Source organism: Phoca vitulina, unplaced genomic scaffold (genome assembly GCF_004348235.1).
Source record: "Phoca vitulina isolate PV1807 unplaced genomic scaffold, GSC_HSeal_1.0 scaffold103, whole genome shotgun sequence".
Lineage (NCBI taxonomy): Eukaryota > Metazoa > Chordata > Mammalia > Carnivora > Phocidae > Phoca > Phoca vitulina.
Window position 1 is genome coordinate 1,439,418 of NW_022589806.1, and position 26,633 is coordinate 1,466,050.

The following is a 26,633-nucleotide window of genomic DNA, read 5'->3' on the forward strand; positions in this document are numbered from 1 at the left end:
GCCCTATAGTAAGGGTTAATCCTTGGAGTAGGGGTAGAGAGGGTGAAATGGGAGCAGGTAGAGATTTCCCCTGAAGCCTCTGGCTGAAATACACCTGGGATTTTCACTCTTCCTAGGCACAAGGGTAGTTGCCTAATTCCTGTCTGGGTAAGTAAGGAGCACTGAAAACAAAACAAAACAAAACAAAACAAAAAAACACGTGCTCTGAGGCGCAAGACCTGCAGAAGCTTAAGTGCCTCCTACCCTATTGGGAAAGAGCCCAGTAGTGCAGCATTGCGCTGGCACGACACTTCATCCAACTCCTCAGGGAGAGCCTGAGGGGGTGTCAGTGGGGAAGTGGCCCCCAGTCCCCACACCTGTTCTGGACACTTAACTCCTTCCTTCCCAGGGGAGGGGGGGCTGTAATGGAGGTAGCCTTCTTAAGCAGTACATGCCTGCTGAACTTGCAAAACCTCGGGGACATGTCCTTTCCTTCCTCCCTCCTTCCTTACCTGGGGTCTGATGCCTAGCTGTGCCACCTGTTCAGTAATCCACAACTTGGCTCCCCTGGCCAGGAAGAGAGAAAAGGATTTCTTCTTGGAAGTCTACAGAAGGTGAGATTGAATGTACTGGTGGGGGTAAATTATTCCTGAAGACACCCCCCCCCAAAAAAAACCCACCAGTGATAGGGCCCAAAGTAGCTTTCAGCAGAAAGGTACTTTTCCAGCACTTCAGCCCAGCCACAACTTTTGTGGGTGGCATAGAGAAAACCTTAAATACCTGTTTACTAATGTTTCCCTCCTGGGCCCCTGGGTCCCAGAGATGGGGAGGGGAGTGGCTGCAAGGAACCAGGAGAAATCCCTAGAACGGAGAATTATTATAACACACACTTCCTTTGCCAGGTTTCTTTGCCAAAGCATTTTTCTTAGATGTCTGATAGTAAGTCAAATCAAGTTTGTTGCTCCAATCTCAGGCCCAGATCGACAAGGCCGGTCACACTGGGTGGCTGTCCCTCCTCACCCTCTCCTCCTTCTCCAGGGTTCCTTCTCAAAAAGTCTGAAGCACTGCTTAGCGCAGGTCGGTCCTCTCCCCTGGGCAATGGTTGGGAGAGGATCACTCAACCTGAGAAACTGGCTCAAGGGGGAGCAGGGATTCCTGTGGGGAGAGGAGAAGGGGCATCCCAAAGTCTGAGCTGGGATCCCTTCGGGTTTTCAAGGCAGGCAGGCTGGCGGGCAGAGATGGTCTCAGATCACCAGAGCTCTCTCTTGTCCCCTGCTCGCTGGGAATCCCCAGGAGCAGGAGCTCATTGCTGGGGAACCCCTCTCTGCTCCGCCTAGGAGTCGCCTTGAGCCCTTTCCCTGCGCGGGTTGCTCTCCTGGCTGCAGGCCGAAATGTGGGCAGAATCAGAGAGAAGAACCCAGTGGGAAAGTGCTTTCCAGGCTACAGAGTCCGCGCACCAGCTGCAAAGATCACAAAGATCCGGCCGCAGAAATGCAACGCACCAGCTCGCCTGCACCTGGCAGGCAGCGAGCGCTCCTTCTAGCCGAAGAGCCCCTGGCCTTGGAAGTTCCGGTCCCTAAACTTTCTGGGAGAGGTGAAGGAAGAGAAAGAAAACTGGCAAGTGTTTCCAGGAACGAGGACCAGGGCTGAAGGAGAGGTAGAGCCTCTGTGGGTCGCAGCCTGCCTGCTCCCTCCTGTCACCTAAGAACGTAGCACGTTCTCTCCTCTCCAGCCAACTGTCCGGTTATGCAAACGGGCATTACCTGTCTGAGTCTCGCACAACAGCAGGCGACGTCCAGCAGGGCTCACGCATGCAGTTCCATGTCTGGGGCAATGGGTCCAGGGCGAGATGAAGAGCTGCGTTCCAAGGTGCGCGGGCTCGAGCTTCCTGCGCGAAAGGAGAGGCTGCCCAGAGGTGATCAGAGCTGGAGGCGGCTTGGAGGAAACGGTGTCTTCCGGAGCAGCGGACAGAGCAGCACCGCCTGTTTTCTCCACTCCCTGTCCTGGCTAGCCAAAGAGGATGCTAGGAAACTTCTCCTAATCCAAGGAAGATTTCTAGAGTTCAGCAGAGCTTTCGTAGACTTTAGGGGGAGCTGGACAGAGAGAGGCTAAAAAGAGTTCCTAAATTACTCTTCCCCTTCGCTAGACCGTCAGGTGCCACCTCTTGGCTCCGTGACCATACTCTTCTAAGTCGCCTGCCTCTCAGCCTCTTCCTTCGCGACTTTGCTTCGGAGCAGCGGTTCTCCAGCCGCACCTTGTCTTGGCCAAATGGTACACCGAGGGATGCAAGTGCCTCAGCCTGTGGCTCTCACTCTTCTCAAGAAGCACGCACGCCCTAAAGGGCAGCAGCCCTACCACCCAGACTGCAGCGCAGGGCCAGGTGCGAACTCTGCCTGCTCGCCTCTCTCCCGCCTGTTCGCTGCTCCAGGCTTTCCCTGGAACCCTCTCCAGCCTGTGCGCAAAAGCCTACACAGTCCCCCCCAGCTCCGAAGAGGGAGCAGCGCCCGGGAAGTGCGCTCCAGGTTCGCCTCACATCCTGCCACAGCTGCTGCTGCCTCCAAAATAATGCCTAGAGTGGGGGTAGGAAGGTAGTGGAAATCACCTAGAGCTGCGTCTCCATCGCTAACAGTTTGGTGCCTCCGGGCTGACTGATTGCACCGGGGAGGAGGTGGGGATTAGAGAGAACCGTTCAGGCGCGTCACGGAAAAGGGTTGCAGCTGCTCCTCCTCCTCTTCCACACCCCTTTAGATTTGGGAGCGCGGGGAGGGGAGGGAGACTGGGAAAGACTGCCAACCCCGAGTCCCCCATCCCCTGGCTGAAAAAAAAAAAAAAAAAAGCACTTCCCTCTTACCTTTCCTGGGAGAAGGAAAGCGCGTCCCGGCAGCGCCGTCTAGTGTCCGTACCGGAGTAGGCCGGCATACAGGATTGCGGCGAGCGCTGAACTGAGTGCAGGCGTGGAAAGCCACTAAGCAAAGTTTTTCAGCCATCCTGATCCCCAGTTCCACCCACTGAATAGGTATCTAGCTCAACCAGGAGTTTACCTGCTTGGTTCCCCCCACCCCAGGCCAGAACTGAATGGTCTTAAAAACACAGGCCTGCTAATTGTATTCATAATGCGAGCTTCCCAGTCCCAGAGAGAACTCCTTTCCACCCCTCCCACGTTAGAGATCCCTAAGTCTCAGGGTTCTCCAGCCCTGACAATGATACAGTGAGCAGGGGGATTCTGGGACCCCAGGAGGGGCTTGGAGATAGAACCTGGGCTGTGATTGCTCATGCTGCGTGCCTGAGGCTCTCCAGAAATGATCCTGACCACCTGCTCTCCAAGGTCACAGAGCCCAGGAGCTCCTCTCTTTAAGAGTGATAGGGAAGAGGGACTGCGACTCAGAAACCGACAAGGTCTGAATTGCAGCCGAGGAAGAGTCCCGTTTCTATTACAGGTATCTCCCAGAGTGTTCCGCTTGGCTCATGGGCTCCTTGCTGATGAACACACTTAACAGGATTGCTCATTTAACGGGTCAGCTGAGCGCTGTGCTCAAGCATTTGCTGCGGAGCTGGGCTCCTATTTGTCTTTCTCTGAGCTTTCTCCAGCTGTTCTTCTGAGACTGTTCCATTGCTCTGCGTTAGCTACAGAGAACGAATGAGCCAGACACGGAGACAGGGACCGAGAGGGAGCAACCGAGAACTCTGTGCCTGGGGCGCAGCGCACACCCGCGCCCTCCCGGCCCACTTCCTTGGCCACTTAGCTGCGGCCCATCATCCACTGGGTTTTTAAAGACCGAGCCTGCGTACAATTAAAGTCGCGGTCCCTCCCTCACCTCTCGTGTCAAGTTTATGCACTCTTTTTTTTTTTTTTAAGATTTTATTTATTTATTTGACAGAGAGAGACACAGCGAGAGAGGGAACACAAGCAGGGGGAGTGGGAGAGGGAGAAGCAGGCTTCCCGCGGAGCAGGGAGCCCGATGCCGGGCTCGATCCCAGGACCCTGGGATCATGACCTGAGCCAAAGGCAGACGCTTAACGACTGAGCCACCCAGGCGCTCTGCACTCTTTTTTTTCCCTGTGGACCATCTCAACCATCATATCCCGCAAAACCCCACCCTGAAAAATTATTTCTGCAATTGAGGTTAAGTTGGGGAATCAAGAGATGCCAGTCCTTTCAGCGGAAACCAACACCAAGTTTCCCTCCCAGGGTTTTGTTGTTTATATGCACGGCAGGGAAGGAGGGGAAGGGGGAGGGGACTATATTTTTGAAACAGGAGAAACGTCCTACAGTTTCTGCTTGTTTTGTAACAGCTCTTATTTTCAGATAAAAGCCCATTCTTCTGAAAGGGACTAAACAGCCAATTCTGTGTTCCTCTTTGCTAGGAAGTTCATGTAAACTTCCCTTTGCCTGCGTGCTTGCCCTGCACAGTCCACATCACCACTTCCAGCTGACAGCCAAACCTACGTTAATGTTACTCATATTCAATGCCATATGCTTCCAACCAGCTAGTGAGGGCAGCAACGCAAGGTAAAAAGAACACCATCTCAAGTCTCACCTTCCCAGTTGGGTGCCTGGCGCCTCCAGTCTAACCTTTAGCAAAGCATCAAGCCCTCAGACCCTGGGCCTGAGCTGAGCAACTGGGCTCTCATGGGTGAGGCCTTTTGACCAAACCATGAGGTCTCTCACTTACATTAGGGTGTTAAGGAGCTAGCAGTCAGAATGAAGGGAGCCCATTGAGGATAGCAGTCAATAATATCCTTTGGCAAATTGTGAACACAAAATGTAAACAACACATTAAAAACAACATAACAAACAAAAAACAAAAACTCTATCTTCCTGTCCTGTTGATTCCTCCTTTCACCATCTTTCTATACCCAATTCGACCCAACTTCACTCTAACACACCCCACACCCCCTGTGCCTTTAATATCCAAGTTCTGCTCCTCCCATTCCATCAAAACGTACTCTCCTGTGTACCTACCTTTCTTCCAGTCCTCTCTGCTGATGACAATGGTCGGTTTTCCAGTGTGATAAATGACTAACTAGGCTGGCCAACCTTACTCAGTAACATCACCCTTCCCCAGAGATCTTAAGAAGACTTTCTATAACTGGGAACTTAAGGGGACATGGCATATCAGCGGATTTCCTTTGGATAGGGAAAGGGCTCTTGGTACCTATCAAGAGGGCAGCTTGTTTGGCTATTTCTACTGGTCTTGTTTATGGTTAAATGAAGAGATCTCAAAGAATTTGAGGAATGTAAGAATGAAAAGTCCAAACAGGAACTAGAGGCCAAGAAAATGAGGAAGGAACCAGTGACCTCTCAAAAACAATTCAGTGAAACTTGATGGTCTAGGACTTTGTTCCTCAAAGTGTTATCCATGGACCAGCAGCACTGGGGCATCACCTGGGAGCTTGTTAGAATGCAGAATCAGGCCTCACTCCCTGAGCTATTAAATCAGAATCTTACTTTAACAAGAACCTTGGGTGATTTCATATACATATTAACAATCGAGAAGTATTTTCAAGAAAATCTTTCAATTCTGCCTAGCCCAGGAAAGGAAAAAGGGCAGTGAGTGTAATCACCCAAGGAGCTAATAATGAGATCTGGCATCACCATTGTCATGACAAGCACCAAATAACAAGGCTGGAGTCATATCTGTTTAAGACAACTAGGCCAAATCTATTTCATGACTATGGATTACACTCAAACTATGGTTAGTATCCCTACCTACAGATGACCTTTTTGCAAAACTGCCCTCAGTTCCCCGAAGATATGGGTGAGAACAATAAAAAAATTAAAAAAAAAAAAAAAAGATATGGGTGAGAATGTGGGCATGGTTTAATACAAGTCAATCACTACTGCTAAAGAGGCAATCAATTCCCATGTTCCACTAGGGTAGGGTTAGTTTCATCATCTTCCTAGTAATATTAAGAACAGAACTTTACAGGAGTGCCTGGGTGGCTCAGTCAGTTAAATGTCTGCCTTTGGCTTGGATCATGATCCCAGGGTCCTAGGATCGAGCCCCATGTTGGGCTCCTTGCTTGAGCAAAGGGCCCGTTTATCCCTCTCCCTCTGCCTGCCACTCTCCCTGCTTGTGCTCTCTCTCTCTCTCTCTCTGTCAAATAAATAAGTAAAATCTTTTTAAAAAAGAACAGAACTTTACAGGGTTCGGTATATTGTGGGCACTCGATATATATTCACTGATGAATGGTGAGAAGAGCTGATAACCATTTATTGAAGCCAAAAGTCTTTAAGAAGTTAACAATTGAATAAGTAGCTTTGCAAAAAATAACCAAAAAGCAAGTTGAACTTTATTCTTTTTGCCCAAGGCAAATTTCAAAGTTGCCTGTTAGGACAGTAAGGTGAGACAAGAGAACAAATAGTTATTGAGTGTCTACTACATACCAGATGCCTTACATACTTAATCTTATTTCATCCATGTTCCTAGAACTGGCTGACGGCCAAAATTATTAGTTTAGCATCTTGTTAAAGATTCCTGGTACCACATCCCAGATCTGTTAAATCAAAATCTCAAGGAATGGACCTCCTCAGGTGGGAGCACCTTTCTAAGCAAAACTCAAAACCCATAAACTATAAGGAAAGATATTGATAAATTTTACTACATACAAATTAAACATTTCTGCAAAGAAAAAAAAGCAACATAAGCAAAGTCAAAAGACAGGGTGCCTGGGTGGCTCAGTCGGTGCAGCCAACTCTTGATTTCGGCTCAGGTCATAATCTCAGGGTCCTGGGAGCAAGCCCTGTGTCAGGCTCCATGCTCAGCATGGAGTCTACTTGAGGAATCTCCCTCTCGCTCTGCCCCTCCCCCTATTTCTGCACGCTCGTGCTCTCTCTCTACAATAAATAAATTTTTAAAAAAAATTTTTTAAAAATCAAAAGACAAACTATAAACTGGGAGAAAAATTGCAACTCAAAGGGATAATTTCATTAATATCTCAAGGGCTCTTACAAACCAATTAGAAAAAAAAATGAACCCCCCCCAAAATAGGCAAAGGATATAAATAGATACTACACGGTTAAAAATGCAAATGGACATCTATACATGGGGAAATAACTGCAAACTAAACCATAGTGGCAAAGAATAAGTGTTCCATAGCACACAATATTGGCAAGCATGTGAAGAAACAGACCCTTTCATTTGGTTAGCTAGAGTATAAACTAGTGTAACCACTTTGGAGAACACTATGGCAATATCTGTTGAAACTGCTAATATGAACTGATTCACTGTATACATACTCATATATAAAAAAGATATTTCTGAGTGAATACTCAAAAATTGGCAGCAGTGGTTGCTTTTTGGAAGAGTGAATGATCAATCGGCAATGTGAAGTGAGACACAAATTTATGTTTTATCATGTACTATGTAGTACGTTGGAATTCGTCACACCCTCTGTTTATTAATTGTCCATTCACACCCTTTACCTTGTGACTTTGGGTACCCATCACTACGGTAAGAGGAGCATATTTCCCTACTCCACTGGGGTTGGTCCTGTGACTTACTTTGACCAAAGGAATAGTAACAGAGTTGATACTAATGGCTTGGCCTCTCATGCTTCTACCACCCAGCAGTAGTCCTGGATAGCTTCTGGTCCAAAGAGAATGATGAGATATACCAGCAAACCTGAAACCAGCCCATATCATGAAACTAAGCCCAGGCAAGCACAAATGAGATCAGTTGAACCCAATTTGACTTGTTGACTTACAAGCCTGTGAACAAGAAACACAAATGTTTATTGTTACATGACACTGATACTTTGTGGGTTTTTGTCATGAAGCATTACTGCAGCAATAACTAATTCAACTCCCTTTACACTTAAAAATATTCACTATGTTTATCTATTATTTTCACCTAAAAAGTATTTATTTTGATCATAAAGAACCTAATTATCATGAGGACATGGATTGTATAAACAATGGAACATCTGTACATACTTTCTACTTCAGATTTATATTAACTTAATCCCAGTGATAAATAGAAATATTACTCCTATATAGCTGGGTGCCCTCTTTTTCATTTTTATACCATTATTATTATACATATTACATATATGTCACAAACTCAAAAGAATGCATTATAATTATTACTTTATACAATTTTATGTCTTCTAAAGAAGCTGAGAAGGAAAGCAAATATATATTTATATAGTGTATATTATTAAACTTATTTACCATTTCTGGTTCTCTTCATTTTCTCCTATAGATACGAATTATTATCTGGTGCCATTTCCTTACTCTAATATAACATTGTTCCCACCCACCCAATTTGTGCTGTTATTGTCAAATAAATTGCATTTCTATATGTTATAAGCCCAGCAGCACAATTATACATAATGTATTTATGAATATATACATGTATACATATGTATACATATATGTGGATATGTATTATTTTAAATTTTATATTTTTAGATTTTATTCATCCTTTTGAGAGAGAGAGAGACAAAGAGAGCACACAAGCAGGGGTAGAGGCAGAGGGAGAAGGAGAAGCAGGCTCCCTGCTGAGCCAGCCAGGAGCCTGATGTGGGGCTTGATCCCAGGACCTGGAGATCATGACCTGAGCTGAAGGCAGATGCCCAACCATCTGAGCCACCCAGGCATCCCAGGTTATGTATTATTTTATACAACTGCTTTTTAAATAAGTGAAGAGAATAAAGAAAAATATTGATTTATATTGTCTTTTATAATTATATAATTAACTTTACTGGTGTTGTATTTTTCATGTGGATTGAAATTATTTTCTGGGGACATTTGCTTTCATACTGAAGAACCTCAATTGGTATTTCTTACAAAATGGGTCTTTTTGTAATAATTTTTCCCATTATTTCATCTGAGAATGTTTTTATTTTGCCTTAAGTTTGAGAGCTAGTTTTGCTGGATATGGATTCTTCATTGATAGTTCCTTTTTTCTTTCAGTACTTTGAGTATGCCATCCCACTGCCTTCTGGCATCCATTGTTCTAAAAGAAATTATCTGTTTATTTTATTAGGGTTCTCTTGTATGTGATGAGTCATTTCTCTCTTACTGCTTTTAGGATTTTTCTCCTTGTTGACTTTCAACATCTTTACTATGATGTGTCTACACATGGATCTCTTGGTGTTTATAGTTTACTGAACTTCTTGGATATGTAGATTACTGTTTTCCATCAAATGAGGGAAATTTTCATCCATGATTTCCACAACTGTTTTTTCTGCTCCTTTCTCTCCTCTCCTTCAGGTATTCCCATTATACATAATTTAGTGTGTTTTAATGGTGTCCCACATTTCACCAAGGAAGGCCCTATTCTTTTGTATCATTATTTTTTCCTCTGTCCTTCAGATATTAATATCTAACTATTTTCAAGTTCATTGATTCTTTCTTCTGCCAGTTCCAATCTACTGTTGGGTTCCTCTAACAAATTTTTCATTTTGGTTATTGTACTTTTCAACTCCAGAATTTCTATTTGGTTCTTTTTAAAAAATAATTTCTATCTCTTTATTGATATTCTCTATTTTTTAAAAGATTTTATTGATTTGTTTGAGAGAGAGAGAGCATGAGTGGGAGGGACAGAGGGAGAGAGAGAGAGAATCTCAAGCAGACTCCCCACTGAGCATGGAACCCAAAGCAGGGCTCAATCCCAGGACCCTGAGATCATGACCTGATCCGAAGGCAGATAGATGCTTAACCAACTGAGCCACCCAGGTGCCCTGATATTCTCTATTTGATTATTTTTATCATAACTTATTTTACTTCTTTAAGCATAGTTTAGTTATTAAAACATATTTATAATGACTTCTTTGAAGTCTTTGTTAAATTGGACATCTTGGCCCTCTCATGACAGTTTCTGTTGCCTGGATATTATTTTTTTCTCCTTCTTGTATAGTGTCACACTTTTGGTGCACACCTTATAATTTTAGGTTGCAAATTGGAGATTTTAGGTGATACATTATAGCAACTCTGGACAATGATTCCCCTCCCCACTCTCTGGGGCTTGTTTTTGTCTTTTCTTGCTTGGTGTCATTCCTCAGAGGACAAACTCCTGGCCATGCACACAATCAGACTGGGATAACTATGGTTTTAGCAGGGCTTTCTTTGGATCTTTCCCTGACCTCTCTGTCAGGTTATATGCTTTGTTTGGTATCATACTTTGTTATGATCCACTGTTGGGTTGATTTCTTTATTGTTTTCAACACTGCCCTGAGCATAAATTGCTCCATGGTCTGATCCAGTTAAATGTGGACAGGACTAGTTTTAGGGAAAAATCAAGATTTGAGGAATGTCTTAAAGGATATAAGGGAACATGCCCATCAGACAGTGTTCAAAGCCAAAGGAATAGGAAGTGCAAAGGCCATGAAGCAGGATCATGCTCAGCAAAGAAGAGCAGCAAAGAGATCAGTGTGTCCAGGACTGAGTGAGGCAAAAAGTGGTAGGATTCAAGTTCAATGAAATAGCAGGAGAGCCAGGAAGTCTAAGCATAAGCAAGTGATAGCAGAAATTTGTGATGCATTTTATGACAAAAGGGGACCATCCAATGTGGCTTTTGCCCCAGTGTCCCTACAAAGGATGAGTGAGAAAAAAACCTAGAACAATGGATTGGAGCCAAATTGTGGAGAGCCTCAAATATCAGGCTGAGAAACTTGTATTTAACTCAATGAGAAAGACAGAGCTTCATAGGTATTAGACTTCAAAACCCAGACTCATAAGGAGGTAGTATGTGTCACCTTCTTTTCTCTCATTATCCTCCTCCTTGCTTTATCTCCATCTCCCTACTGAAGCCTAAAATGGGCAAGCAGCAAGATCAAGTATCAGAAGGCAGGGATCACCACTGCACTGGCTCTCCCCTCTCCCATCTCAAGCCTTGATTGACTTCTTGGTGGGGAGGAGAGCCTTCCCTAATATGCAACCACTTTCTTTGATAAAACTAGCTCCCATGTTTTACTATATTGTCAGGAATTTTCTCCTTACATTTCACCTAAATCCCTTTACCTTTGGTTTATTCTTTAGAGAAGAAAGCAACTCTTCCATCAGCTTGGGTTTCAAAGAGAATAGGAAAAAATAAGCCTCAGACTGAAAAATCTCTGTCACCCTCAAAGAAAGGAAGTCACTATTTATTTATTTTTATAATCACCAAGAATCCCCTGGTCAAAGGAAAGTCTGATATCACTAAGCATCAGCACATTTGCCAGAAAGGGTAAAGTCAGTTAAAAACAGCCTTCTAAATCAATTGATTGGAATTTAGTCTTTTATTACTAAAAGAAGAAAATCCTCTGCATTATAATAAAAGAAAATCCCCATCATAGAACAAAAAACAAAACAAAACAAAAAAATCCCACAACAATCTAGAGCTTAAAGAAGCACCTCTGACACTTAGGGAAATGGTTTTGCTACATCAGGAGCCAATACTGTCTCTATAATGATGCTTTAAATTGGAGTTGTAATTCAAATAGCAATGCTGTAGGTTAAGGTTTCTGATTTTGACATGAGTACTTTTAAGCACTGAGGTTGGGGCCAATCTTAAAGGGAGCTCCATAAGGTAATTATTGTTGTGCGTTTCTAGATAAACATTCTTACACAGCATTCTAGCAACCGAAACTCTCAGCTGTCACTTCAGCTCACTTGTGGCACTAGGAAAACTCCTTTATTTATTAAGATGCCCTAGTGATATCATATGATTCTGTAGTGTATTTTAGATCAGAGAAAAATTTAAGTATCTTCAACATCACTTTACTGTCAAGTATATGGTACTGCTGTCTCAGTATTTGAAAACTAGCATATGCATGGTAACTTTTTATTAACCAGAATGCTGAATCAACCAGAACATCATTTTCCTCAGCCATACCCAATAGCTGATATTTTAGCACAATAAGAATCATGTTTTACTACAAAGTATTGTTGTAGAACAAGAACAAACACCAGGATTAGCCCTGTTACTGCATGTCATGGCCTAGTAATCTGCTCAAAACTTAAAGACAAAGATCTTTTAACAAACTTTCAAAACCCTATCTAAAGTCAAACTCTCACTCTTTGCAGATGACATGATACTCTATGTGGAAAACCCAAAAGACTCCACCCCAAAATTGCCAGAACTCATACAGGAATTCAGCAGTGTCAGGATATAAAATCAATGCACAGAAATCAGTTGCATTTCTATACACTAACAATGAGACAGAAGAAGGAGAAATTAAGGAGTTGATCCCATTTACAATTGCACCCAAAACCATAAGATATCTAGAAATAAATCTAACCAAAGAGGCAAAGGATCTGTACTCAGAAAACTATAGAACACTCATGAAAGAAATTGAGGAAGACACAAAGAAATGGAAAAACACATTCATGGATTGGAAAAACAAATATTGTTAAAATGTCTATGCTACCTAGAGCAATCTACACATTCAATGCAATCCCCATCAAAATACCATCCACTTTTTTCACAGAGCTGGAACAAATAATCTTAAAATTTGTATGGACCAGAAAAGACGCTGAATAGTCAAAAGAATGTTCAAAAAGAAAACCAACACTGGTGGCATCACAATTCCAGACTTCAAGCTCTAGTACAAAGCTGTAATCATCAAGACAGTATGGTATTGGCACAAAACCAGACACATGGATCAATGGAACAGAATAGAGAGCCCAGAAATGGACCCTCAATGCTACAGTCAACTAATCTTCAACAAAGCAGGAAAGAATATCCAATGGAAAAACGACAGTCTCTTCAACAAATGGTGTTGGGAAAACTGGGCAGCCACAGGCAGAAGAATGAAACTGACCATTTTCTTACACCATACACAAAAATAGACTCAAAATGGATGAAAGACCTAAATGTGAGACAGGAATCCATCAAAATCCTAGGAGGAGAACACAGGCAGCAACCTCTTCGACCTCAGCCGCAGCAACTTCTTCCTTAGAAACATCGCCAAAGGCAAGGGAAGCAAGGGCAAAAATGAACTATTGGGATTTCATCAAAGTAAAAAGCTTTTGCACAGCAAAGGAAACAGTCAACAAAACCAAAAGACAACCGACAGAATGGGAGCAGATATTTGCAAATGACATATCAGATAAAGGGCTAGTATCCAAAATCTATAAAGAACTTATCAAACTCAACACCCAAAGAACAAATGATCCAATCAAGAAATGGGCAGAAGACATGAACAGACATTTTTCCAAAGAAGACATCCAAATGGCCAAGAGACACATGAAAAAGTGCTCAACATCGCTCAGCATCAGGGAAATCCAAATCAAAAGCTCAGTGAGATACCACCTCACACCAGTCAGAATGGCTAAAATTAACAAGTCAGGAAATGACAGATGTTGGCAGGGATGTGGAGAAAGGGGAACCCTCCTACACTGTTGGTGGGAATGCAAGCTGGTGCAGCCACTCTGGAAAACAGTATGGAGGTTCCTCAAAAAGTTGAAAATAGAACTACTGTACGACCCAGCAATTGCACTACTGGGTATTTACCCCAAAGATACAAATGTAGGGATCCGAAGGGGTACATGCACCCCAATGTTTATAGCAGCAATGTCCACAATAGCCAAACTATAGAAAGAGCCAAGATGTCCATCAACAGATGAATGGATAAAGAAGATGTGGTATATATATATATGTATATATATGGAATACTATATGGAATACTACTCAGCCATCAAAAATGAAATTTTGCCATTTGCAACAATATGGATGGAACTAGAGGGTATTATGCTAAGTGAAATAAGTCATTCAGAGAAAGACAATTATCATATGATCTCACTCATATGTGGAATTTAAGAAACAAAACAGAGGATCATAAGGGAAGGGAGGAAAAAATAAAACAAGACAAAACCAGAGAGGGAGACAAACCATAAGAGACTCTTAATCATAGGAAACAAACTGAGGGTTGCTGGAGGGGAGGGAGGTGGGGGAATGGGGTAACTGCATGATAGATATTAAGGAGAGCACTTGATGTAATGAGTACTGGCTATTATATAAGACTGATGAATCACTGACCTCTACCTCTAAAACCAATAATATATTATATGTTAATTAATTGGATTTAAATGAAAAAACTAAAAAAAACCAGTAACTTGATTTTACCATTATCAGTTAATATTAAGTCAAGCTGGCAACATGTAGGTATATATTACAAAATAATAAAATAGAATTAATTTATATTAATTAACTAATCAATTAATTAAAAAACAAAAAGAACAACAACAAAAAAAAAAAACCCTGTCTTAGTCATTTCAGGCTGCTTATAACAAAAATACCATAGACTAGGTAGTTTAAACAAGAAACATATATTTCTCAGGGCACCTGGGTGGCTCAGTCGTTAAGCGTCTGCCTTTGGCTCAGGTCATGATCCCAGGGTCCTGGGATCAAGCCCCGAATCGGGCTCCCAGCTCGGCGGGAAGCCTGCTTCTCCCTCCCCCACTCCCCCGCTTGTGTTCCCTCTCTCGCTGTGTCTCTCTCTGTCAAATAAATAAATAAAATCTTTTTTTTAAAAAAAGAAAGAGGGCGCCTGGGTGGCTCAGTTGGTTAAGCAACTGCCTTCGGCTCAGGTCATGATCCTGGAGTCCCGGGATCGAGTCCCACATAGGGCTCCCTGCTCGGCAGGGAGTCTGCTTCTCCCTCTGATCTTCCTCCACTCATGCTTTCTGTCTCCCATTCTCTCTCAGATAAATAAATAAAATCTTTAAAAAAAAAAAAAAAAAAAAAAAATACAACCTGCATTTGCAGTGTTTTAAAAAAAAAAAAAAAAAGAAAGAAAGAAACATACATATATTTCTCACAATTCTGGAGGCTGGAAGTCTGAAATCAGGGTGCCAGCATGACTGGATTCTAAGTGATGGTCTTCTTCCCGGCCTCCTCCTATCTTCACATGATGGAGAGAAAAAGAGAAAGGAAGCAAGCTCTCTGGTGTTTCTTCTCATAAATGCACTAATCTTACTAATAAGGGCTCTACTCTTATGACCTAATTACCTCCCAAAGGCTCCACCTCTTAATACCATCATATTGGAGGTTCAGATTTCAACATATGAATGGGGGGGCACAGGCATTCAGTCCATAATAAACCCCTACTCTCTAAAAGTGTCCACCTTGGACAGGCAGCTCAACTTAAAAATACCAGGATTCATTGAAAGCCTCCAGTAAGAACTGCACCCAACACGCAGCCCAATACCTCACCCCAATATGAATTATTACTTAAAATATAAGACATCTTAGAGATCTGGGTAGCTGTATTTACTTCTCATGAAGGTACCAAAGAAAACTCAGAGTTGTCAAAAACATCACTAAATTCCAAAAAATGAAATTTCACATTGTTGGACTTTCACGGCATGCTGGTTATTTTAAAGATTTCATTTATTTATTTACTTACTTACTTACTTACTTACTTACTTACTTATTTGAGAGAGAGAGCGCGCGCACGCGCTCATGCGAGCACACAGCAGAGGAGCCGAAGGAAAGGGAGAGAGAGAATCTCAAGCAGATCTATGCTGAGCATGGAGCCCGACACAGGGCTCCATCCCACTACCCTGAGATTATGACCCGAGCCAAAATCAAGAGTTAGATGCTCAACTGACTGAGCCACCCAGCTGCCCCTGCATGCTGGTTATTTTAGACCATACACATTGAAGCAATGCAGCAAAGCTCCAGGCAGAACATACTAGGGTAGGAATCAGAAAATCTGAGACATCTTTCTGTTACTGCTGCTGTTGTTTTAAATCCTGGTTCTGCTATTCATCTGTTCCTCATTTGGTATCTCTGTTTTTCTCCCTCTTAAATTGCCTTGGGAAGTGGGGGTGGCAAATATTGTCACCTGACAAGGATATGGTACAGAATAATAAGAATGTGCCTGCAAAGCATTTAGAATGCCTTGGAGATAAATACCAACGAGCTACTATTATAGTATCAGTTAATAAGCTAAAAATAATCAGACACATTTAGTGAAAATGCTAGGCTAACATAAAATACATTCTTTCATAGAAGAATGGATCTGGATCTTGATATTTTTCTTTCTCTTTCTCCTAGTATTGCCATTCCATCATGAATCATCACAGACATCCATTTTCAAGTCCTCTGAGTCAATCTCCTTATGTGATGACCAGGACTCAAATTTGTTTCTCTTTTCCTTGTTGTGGTCACAAGCTCTAGACACAACAGTGATTGTATGAATCCACTCCAGATCAACAAACCCATTATCAATTTTGAATCTTTCTAAATCTTTCAATAAGAACGTGATAATAAACAGAACTTTTTCTTTCATGTGCCAAAACTTCATACAAGAATGCTAATACTTTTTCAGCAATTTAGAACCTCTGCCACTTTAGATCGTCTTTCACTTCTCTTGTCAGGATTATGGCATAAAAGTGTTATGCTTTAAATTATTTATCATGTCACTTCTTAGAGTCATCTCTTTTTTTTAGCTGAATTAAGAGATTAGAAGCATTGGAATAAAATAACCCATGGACTTTGAAATATACAGTAATGTGAAATTATTTTTAATGATACCTTTGATTTATATTTTAATTTTAAATGCACAGATAAAGTGGTATCATTAAACATACTTAAACTTTTTATAATAAATCAATGGTACCTTAATTATTATGTTATAAAGTAAGGACACATAAATTATTCATACATATCTACTGCAAATTGAATTTCTAAAACTAGCTGTATATTCCATATTCTGGTCTCATCCTAGCCACTAGTGGAAAATAGTCCATTTCCCAGCCACTGCTAATATGACACAGTTGACAGTCTTTACTCAAAATAGGCTTAAGAGTGAATGAAAAGAGAAATGTCAGTGTTGTAGAATATAGATCAGATGAGAATATACTTCCAATGAAATTGAGCATGTACTGCATGATAGAATAAGGAATGAGTTCTCAAAAATGTTACCATTGATTAAAAGAGAATTTAGACATCCAAATATTTTAAGTTTTGTTTTTTGAGGTTTATTGATTTTACGGGTTTTCCTTATTTAATTTGTTATTTGATAACAATTCACTAAGGGCTTGCCTCTCCCTCCCTGTTTACTCCAATTTGCCTGTGCACTTTGCTCTTAACCCCTAAGGGCCTTGGTGAGCAGGAAATTCTCACTTCATGCCTAGCTAAGTGTAAAGAACGGGCAAGGGTGAGGGCCAGGAATCAGTGGTGTAATGGGAGCTATGGATCCAGCCCCTTACAAGGTCACAGGTTTTTCTCCCTGGTGTTCTGGGTTGGCACAGAAACAGAGATTAGACAAAGGTCCTATTTAACCCCTCTCTGCAGTACCAGTCACCATGCCACAGCTCACCTATTTGCATCACTACCTAGGTGGGCGAATCTTTAATAAAAATGGTCAGTTTGATCCTGCTCCTCCTTCATTTTGCTACCTATCTCCCCAGAAGCTCAGGCTACCCCTCTGGCTGCCCAAGGGTCCCCATTTAGTCACTTCAGCTGGTCCTTCTTTTCTTCAGCAGCACTCCACACTTGAAACCTTTCCCCTTCTCCTCCCACCCTTCAAACTTGACCTTCCCTTTGCTCTAGCCCCTTGGATCTTTGCTCTCTATTTATCCAAAGGAACACAAAGCACTACTTAAGGCACCAACAAATTAGCTATACCCATTCACTCCCTTACCAAGAAGAACAAATTCTGAAAGATGTTGGTATTTGATGAATAAAGGGGGGAAAGCATCAATTTAGTCATATGGGAGAAAAATTAGAACTTTAAAAACTTTCAATTATTTTAAGGTTTGGAGTTTTTTTTAATTTATTTTTTTAATTCAAGTATAATTAATATACAGTGTTGCCATTCAATAAATACTTAAGAACCAGGCTTTGTTCTAGGTATAGACAACTCAGTGGTTAAGAGGGTCCCAGATCTCTTGGTTTGGAGTTTTTGGGGGCAGCCATAATTTTAGTGCTTAGGACCTCTAAAGGTCTCATCCCTGCCCCTAGGTGAGACTAGATGAGAGAAGGTGGACTGTTACAGCCATTGCCACAAGCTTTTTCCCCTTGTAAGGTCAAGCACAACTAGGATGCGGGGAGAAGGAGAATATGAGCTACAGCACATGAAACCCAGTGCAGGTGTAAGGAACAATATCTATAGTCTTTTTAATGGTTCTAAACCCTTTAACTCTTATTAAAGGGTGTGGGATGTCTCTACATTGCTCCTAGGATATAAGTCAATGCCTTAATGCCAAGCCAAAAGGTCAGTCTGACAGTGAAGATTGTTTGGTGACACTCCTAACTCTGGCCCTTCCCTGCAAGTGTCTGTACCCTCCAGAGCGTGCTGTCCTTAACTGTTCCACTGAAGCTCATCAGCCAATCAGCTTTCTATTTCTCCTTTCTGTCTTTGACTGCCACCTCTTTGCCCTCCCCCACGATCATTAAAGGAAGAATTAATTTGGTAAACTCATTTCCAAGAATGAGTTTGAGGGGGGTGGTCATTTACAACAATAATATGAACCTGGAAGTCAGATAAACTTGGATTCAAAATCTAGCAGTACCAGTACTTATAAGCTATATGACATTGGGCAAAGTAGTTTCACTGTGCCTCAGTTCCACATCTGTAAAATGGGTATAATAATAATCATACCTACTTTATTAGATATATTTTGAGGATTAAATAATATATCATGTGAAAAGTACCCATCATATTGGCAGATAGATAGTCATTAAGTGTTATTTTTTTTTTCCTCCAATGAGAAAAGAAAACACATTTGCATAGTGAAGTTAAAACCCAATGTCTTTGGTTTTTTTATTCAAACAACAAAGTATTTGTGGATCATCTACTATGTGGCAGGCACTCTTCTAGGTTCCAGGGATTAGCACTGAGCAAAGTAGACAAAATTCTATTTCCTCATGGGTTTTATATCCTAATGAAGAGATATAGACCCTAAAAAGTAAACAGGTATATATAAATATAAAACATAACATGTCAGATTTTAATAAGTGATATGAAAAGAGATAAAGCAGTGACAAGGGAATAGGTTGTATGGGGTAGGCAAGGAGAGTTGCAATTTTAAATAAGGTATTCAAAGTGGAAAGATCTATACAGATATCTGGGGGAAGATCATCCCAGGCAAAGAAGACAGCAAGTGCAAAGACTGTCACGTGGGAGTACGCCTGGTATATTCAGAGAAGAGCAAGGAGGCCAGTGTGACTGGAACAGTGTTAATGAGGGAGACAGTAATAGAATCTCAGAGAGGTAAGGATCTGTAGGACCTTGTAGGTCATAGTAAGGAATTTGCCTCTCAGTTCAAGTGAGATGGAAATCCATTGGCAGGTTTTCAAGCAGAGCAGTGACATGATCTGACATGCATCTTTTTATTTTATTTTATTTTATTTTATTTTATTTTATTTTATTTTTTTATTTTATTATGTTATGTTAATCACCATACATTACATCATTAGTTTTTGATGTAGTGTTCCATGATTCATTGTTTGCGTATAACACACAGTGCTCCATGCAGTACATGCCCTCTTTAATACCCATCACAAGGCTAGCCCATCCCCCCACCCCCCTCCCCTCTAGAACCCTCAGTTTGTTCCTCAGAGTCCATAGTCTCTCATGGTTTGATCTGACATGCATCTTAAAAGTCACTCAATGGCTGTATTGGAGATAGACAGTAAGGGGTGAAAATGCAGAAGCAGAAACCCAACCAAGAGATGATGGTCACTTAGACCAGAGTGGTAGCCCTGGAGATGTTGAGAAGTAGACTGGTTATGACATATATACTCATGTCAAGTGGTGATAAATGCTTCAGAGAATACTAAATTAGCACCAGAGGGGTATGGGTACAGTTGTCAGGGAAGTCTGATGCTCATAGAACACATAGAAAAAAGGAGGACAATATTGTGAAAAACGCGTAGAAGATCTCTTTGGGGCAGACATCCTTGCAAAGCTTTGTGATCCATCTAGGTCAGTTGTTCTCAACCTTATGCATGCACTGGACCTCCTGAAGAGATTTTTTAAATGACATAAAACAAAAACAAAAACAGGAAATATAAATTCCCCAGATCCCATTCCGGATTGATTAAATCTGAATCTGTGAGAGTTGGGGCCTGGGTACCAATATTTTTTACAGCTCCCCAAGTAATCCTAAAGTACATCCAAGATTGATAACCACTGACCTAGATACAAGTCTGGCCCTGCCACTCAACTTTTGAAAGAGCTCCAGATGGGTTCCACTCCTGGGAATACTAGTGGGTTAACAGAATCCATTGCCTTGATCATGTGATAGATATATAACCTAAGAATGTTGCCACAAATCAGGGATTTCCAAATCCCTCCAAAATTGCTATCCCTTTTTCCCAGTTAGTTTCTTCCCTTACAATAAAAGTTTGCTTTCTTATCACCATCCAATTCCAAACCTGGACTGAAGCTGCCATGTTAGCATCTTTCCTGCTGCTCTACCTTATACCATGTATCAAGGCTACTTCCTCTAGGAAGCTTTAGTTACTTAATGCACAGCAACAGAATGTTCCCCTTCTCCTATCTATAAACAACCACACTTAGAGCTTAAAATACACCTCACAAGTGTTTTACTAGTAAGAAAAAAAGTAGTTCCCAACTGATTGCACATTAGAATCACTGGGGAAGCTTTCAAAAAGTACCCGGGCTCAGACCTCATCCCAGACATTAATCAGAATATATGGTGGTGCAACCCAGGGATCAGCATGTTTTTAAAAGCTCTCCAGAATTTTCTAATGTACAGCCATAGTGGAGAATCACTGTTCAACATCTATGCTTTTAATATCAGTCCTCTAACTTCACACCTCACAATTTTGTTTTTCAGTGTGTTTTCTAGAGTTTACCTAGGGAGCAAGATGAAAATCTCTTAACTCTAAGTAAAAATAACTTTAATAATACTAACAGTGATATAACAAGAATGGGGCAGTGGAGCAACTGTCCCGGGTACAGATAATAAGGGGTATATTTTCAGTAGAGAATTTTAAAAAAATAATAAAATTGACTAAAAAACAGTTTGCTTTTTATCATCACCATGTGCCATTATTTCTAAATAATGTTAGTGATAAAATCTCACAAGGCAGATTGCTCCCATTGCCCTCTCCTCTTAACATGCCTCTGCTAACAAATAATCACTTTCATAAACAGGTGGGGGAAGTGCAATTGCTATCAGTTGGTTTCAACTCTAATTTCACAACAGAGAGAACAAGAAAGGCATCTTTGCATAAAGAATCTTCCAGAGGTGTTAAAGCAATTTAGGGAAGGAAGGCATTCTTTAACTATACTAGCTTTGCATAATAATAAGCTCTACTCCTTTTTTTTTGCAAAAGAAGTGATGTTTGAATAAGAGTATGATAGTTAAATATAACATACACACACCCTGCTTTGTTTGATGTATTAGATACAATAAATTGGCACACAGCATCAATTCCCATCTTCTCCTAGTGTCTCTGTCTGTAATAGATACTAGAAGACTAGAAATTCCAGGGTTCTAGATGCAAATTTTAAGTGAGGCAGGAACATCTTCCTGCTACTTTGGCCATTGCTAATCATGAAAAGCAAGATCTGGAAACACTAGGTCTTGCTACAGCAACATTCCAGCGTCCAATCACTAGATTTGTGAATATTGAGGGGTAGTTGTAATATGGCACTAAATTCCTTATTTCTGGATTGCAAGATATGGCAACATGGTCTTATGTCAACTTTAAAGTTCCAGGCCAGGCCTCCTCACTCCTCAGAAGTACTGTCACTTCTCACCTTTCTGAATGTAGCAGAGTTAGCAGTACCCCTGATGGGACAATTTGACAGTGTTGATTGGGGAAAACTAGCCTAGAACTCACTTCTCTAGCCAAGAACTTTGTAAGCACCTGATTGCCTATATTAAACCATTTGTTGCTTAAAATAGCCAGAGTGGTTCTGTTTCTTATAGGTGAATGCTGATACAATATTTGGTACCATGCAAACATTCAACAAATACTTATTGAGTAAATACTACAGTAAACATGATAAGTAAAACCCCCTGCCTTCACAGAATGCCTTATATTCTAGTAGAAGGACACAGAAAATAATAAATATATATATTTTTAAAGTAAATTATATAGTATGCTAGAAAGTGATAGTACTATTGAAGTAAAATAAGAGGGACAGGGAGTGCCAGGGTCTGGAGCAAGACAAAATTTTAAATGTGCCTATAGTATTCTTCATTAAGAGGATAACATTTGATGGGAGACTTGAAAGTGGTGAGTATTCATACTAATTAACTGGATGTCAATTCTAATTGGTCAATGCCTCCAAGATACCAACTGAAAAAATTATTGAATATCACACCTAGAAACTGAGACAATTCATAGCAAGATAAATACTCTGAACCGCCAAAGTCCATTGAATTTCCGTTGCCAGCCTTCATCAACTAATGAGAAGAGGCTTCTTCTCATTAGTTAATGAAGGTGGTCCTGCCTTGCTGAAATATCCCATAGTGCTACCCCCCTCAAAGTCTGATTTGAGAAAAGAAGGAGCACATGCTGAAGTATTCCAAAATTATGTTAATTTTTGTCAGTGTAAACTTGTGGAATATATGTAGGAATGGATTTAAGGTCACTAGACAAGGGAAAAACATGCTTTTTGATAGGATTTGTAGAAATGGGTACAACTAAAATAATCTCTGACTTCAATATGCTAGCTCAGACACCTGCACATGATTTATTAAGGCCGTCAAGAATAGAAGCCCTGGTAAAACTCTGACACTTTGTGTTGGAACCCTAGAGAACTGCACCCTAGGATTCAGGATGAATTGGAAGCAAAACAGCTTTCACACAGACTGCAGCTCAGCTCTGAGTCATTGTGGTGACCCGGAAAATCTCAATCTTAATATTGGATTAAAATGATCCCAGATTGCTAGTGTTCCCAGGTACCTGGCAGAAGCAACAGAAAATACTCCATTTCTGGAATATAACATTATTTCAAGTTTTACATTATTTCTAAAAACAAACGTTTTAATGTAGTATCTGGAATACATGAAAGATAAACCAAAGCAGGCAACTTGAACAAGAAATAGAAGAGGGACGCCTGGGTGGCTCAGTTGGTTAAGCGACTGCCTTCGGCTCAGGTCATGACCCTGGAGTCCCAGGATCAAGTCCCGCATCGGGCTCCCTGCTCGGCGGGGAGCCTGCTTCTCCCTCTGACCCTCCCCCCTCTCATGTGCTCTCTCTCTCTCTCTCATTCTCTCTCTCAAATAAATAATCTTTAAAAAAAAAAAGTGTGTGTGCACGTGCGCACACACTGGAATAAAAAAAAAAAGAAATAGAAGAAAAACAAGGCATAGAAAAAGACCCAGGGGACTCCAGATATTGCAATTTTGAGATATAGATTTTAAAATAACTGTTTGTCAGTTTATAAAGATAAAGGAAATGATTGAAAATTTAAACAGATCAGGGGCAGAAAAACACAAAACAAATTTTTAAAAATAGAAATTGTAGAAGTAAAAAAAATGCAATAACTGACATTAAGAATTAGTGGTTGAATTAAATAGAGATTAGATGCAGAGGAAGAGAGAATTTGTGAACCAAAATATAGTTTTGAAGAAAATACCAAGAAAGAAGCATGGAGAGGCAAAGATATGGGAAAATAGAAGGGAGGGTAACAATTCTGCTTCTGAGTATACATCCAACAGAAAAGCATGCACATGTGCATCAAGTGACAAAAAAAAAAAGAAGAATGTTCATTACAACATTTATGTAATAGCACTAAACTGAAAATAACCCGGATGTTTTTCAACAGAATGTATAAATTGTAGTACATTCATAGAATGAATACTATACAACAATCAAAATGAACATGTGACAACTTGGATAAATCTCACAACTATAATGATGAGCAAAAGAAACCAGATAAAATAATATATACTCCCATTTAAGGTAAACTTCCAATATACACTTCATTTAAGCAAGGTTCAAAAACAGGTCAAATAATGTTATGTGTTTAAGGATGCATGTTAAGGTGGTAAAATTATAAATAAATGTACTGTAATGCTTACCATAAAAAGTAGGATAATAGTTACAGTTTGGTGAAAGGGAGAGTTATTTGACTGCAAAGTGGCATGCAGAGGATATCTGGGTGTAGGCATTCCTCTATTTTGTAATTTGCATGATTGTTCTACAATTGTTCACTTTATCATAATTCACTAAGCTGTACATTTTTGTTTTATGCACTTTTCTTACTATGTGTAATATTTTACCCCCCAAAAAAGGATTTAAAGTAACCACTATAGTGGCTGTCCTCTGTAGTTTGGAGATGAAGGTGGGAGTTCTACCACTGAAATGGACTGCCTTATTTCAGTGGGATGATGGCATCAAAGAATGGCGGATAGTGACCAGCAACACTTAACCACCAGAGGCAAGGTGAGTATGCTTACTGTAATAAGCAGCAGAGCAAGAATATTATTCAGAATGGCTTGACCTGCATAGGACTTAAGATAGTACTTAATTATTAATGAGGCTCTTGGACTGAAATAGATGAGCAACCTACTAAATTCCTACTGGATGCATATAACATGGTCCCTTATCCAATTCCCAAACCTGAGACTATTCCCAGAACAAAAGCCCCCTTTAGGGAGGATCCTATAATACCACCATGATTATGTACTGTACATCTGTCTTCCTAGATTTACCAAAAGGAACCTGTACTCATTTACCAGGATAACTGTATACTGGGGAAAGAGAAATACCTAAAACCTTTAGGGATCACTGGACATTGGTCTAACTTATGCTAAGCCCAGGGGATCCAAAACATCACTATGTCCTACTAGTGCCTATAAGCAGGGGCTTATATAGGAATTGGATGACAAAATGAAATTCTAGCCATCTCACAGTGGGCTCAGTAGATCTGTGAACCAATCATGTGGCTATTCCTCCAGTCCCGAAATGCATAAATTGGAATTAATACTTGGCAATTGCCAAATCCCCACACTGGCTCCCCAACCTGTAAAGCAAGGGCTATTACAGAAAGAAGGACCAAATGAAGGCCTATGAAACTCCCTTCTCCACCAAAAGAGTAAACCAAGAGTTAATACTGTATTCCTGGGAGAAGCACAAAGAGTAGTGATACCAAAGATGTGTGCAGGGATTGTGATTCCTATCACTTCCCATTTAAGTGGTTTACTTGCCCTTGCTGAAGACTCAGGTCTTAGAGACTGACAGTGAATTATCTACAGCTTAATCAGTGAGAAACTCCAATTTGCAGCTGCTATTCTAGATGTAGTCTCTTAAAGAGACTGGAGCAAATCAACACAGTCCCCAGCACCTGGTATGCAGTTATCAATCTGGAAAATGATTATTTACCCCTGTACTGCTCAGTAGGAAAGACCAGAAGCAGTTTTTCCTAATCTAACAGGTACTGCTCTTAGATTGACACTATTTTACTAAAGGGATATATCAATTTGGGGGTCATAATTTAGAACACTGGAACCTCGATTATCCCACAGGACATCATGCTAGTTAGTACACTATTATTGATGACATCATGTTGATAGGGATATGGTGAGCAGGAACTTCAGATGCCTTGGTAGTAGGAAGATAAAATCCATGAAAATCAGGAGCCTGCTACCTCAGTGAAGTTTCTAGAGGTCCACTGGCTAGAGATATCCTGGGGTATCCTCTCCAATGGAAAAAAAAAAAATTTCTGCATCTCACAGCTCCTACCACTAAATAAAGAGGCACAATACTTGGGGACTTCTTTGTAATTTGGTGGCAACCTATACCATATTTGAATGAGCTCATTGGACTCATTTACCAAGTAACTAGTAATTCTGTCAACTTTGAGTGAGGCTCAGAGCATTAGAAGGATCTCCATCATGGTCAGGCTGCAAAGCAAGCAGCTCAGTCACTTGGGCCCTAATGGCCAAATATTCAATGGAAACCCAGAATTGAATATAATAAAAATATTATATAACAAAACTTCCAGGGTGTAATAAAAGCAGTATTTTGAGGGAGAATCATAGCCTTAAATACCTATAATAAAGAGAAAGTAAAAAAAAATAATAATAATGAGATAATTGTCTATCTTAAGAAACTATTTTTAAAAAACCCAAGAGATGGTACCTGGGTGGCTCAGTCAGTTAAGCGTCTGACTCTTGGTTTTGGCCCAGGTCATGATCTCAGGGTCATGAGATCAAGCCCTGCATCAGGCCCCACATTCAGCAGGGAGTCTGCTTGAAATTTTCTCCCTTTCCCTCTGCCCCTCTGCCCACTCTCTCTCTCTCTCTCTCTCTAAAATAAAATAAAAATAAATAAAATCTTTTTTTAAAAACCCAAAAGAATAAGCCCAATGAAAATACAAGGAAAGATATAATAAATGTAAGACTGGAAACTAAGGAAATTAAAAAAAACTAAATATACAAAACCAGTGGATCAGCTCTTTGGAAGAAAAGTAACAAAATAAACAAAATTCTATTCAGATTGATCAAGGGGGAAAAAGAGAGAAGACACAAAATACATGAATGAAAAGAGAGGGCATAACTACAAATAATAGTATTTTGAAAGATAATAAAACAATGTCATCAACACTGAAGGCCAATACTTTTGAAAACTTTGGAGAAATGGACAAATCTCTAGAAAAATGTAACTTATCAGAACTCACTCAAAAAGAAATTTAAAAGTCTTAAATCATCTTATAAATTGCAAGATATAGCAATTAAAATCTTCCTGCAAAGGAAACACTAGATATAGCAATTAAAATCTTCCTGCAAA

At 40.6% G+C, this 26,633-nt stretch overlaps 1 protein-coding gene across 1 annotated transcript in view; it reads right to left on the reverse strand.

Moving 5' to 3' along the window:
* Positions 1-2,709, reverse strand: part of IL1RAPL2 (interleukin 1 receptor accessory protein like 2) — a 1,179,835-nt gene extending 1,177,126 nt beyond the window's left edge. The window contains exon 1 of the mRNA XM_032397763.1: positions 1,743-2,709. The gene's annotated coding sequence lies outside the window, so the exon portion shown is untranslated. The remainder of the gene's footprint in view (positions 1-1,742) is intronic.
* Positions 2,710-26,633: the final 23,924 nt, after the last annotated feature.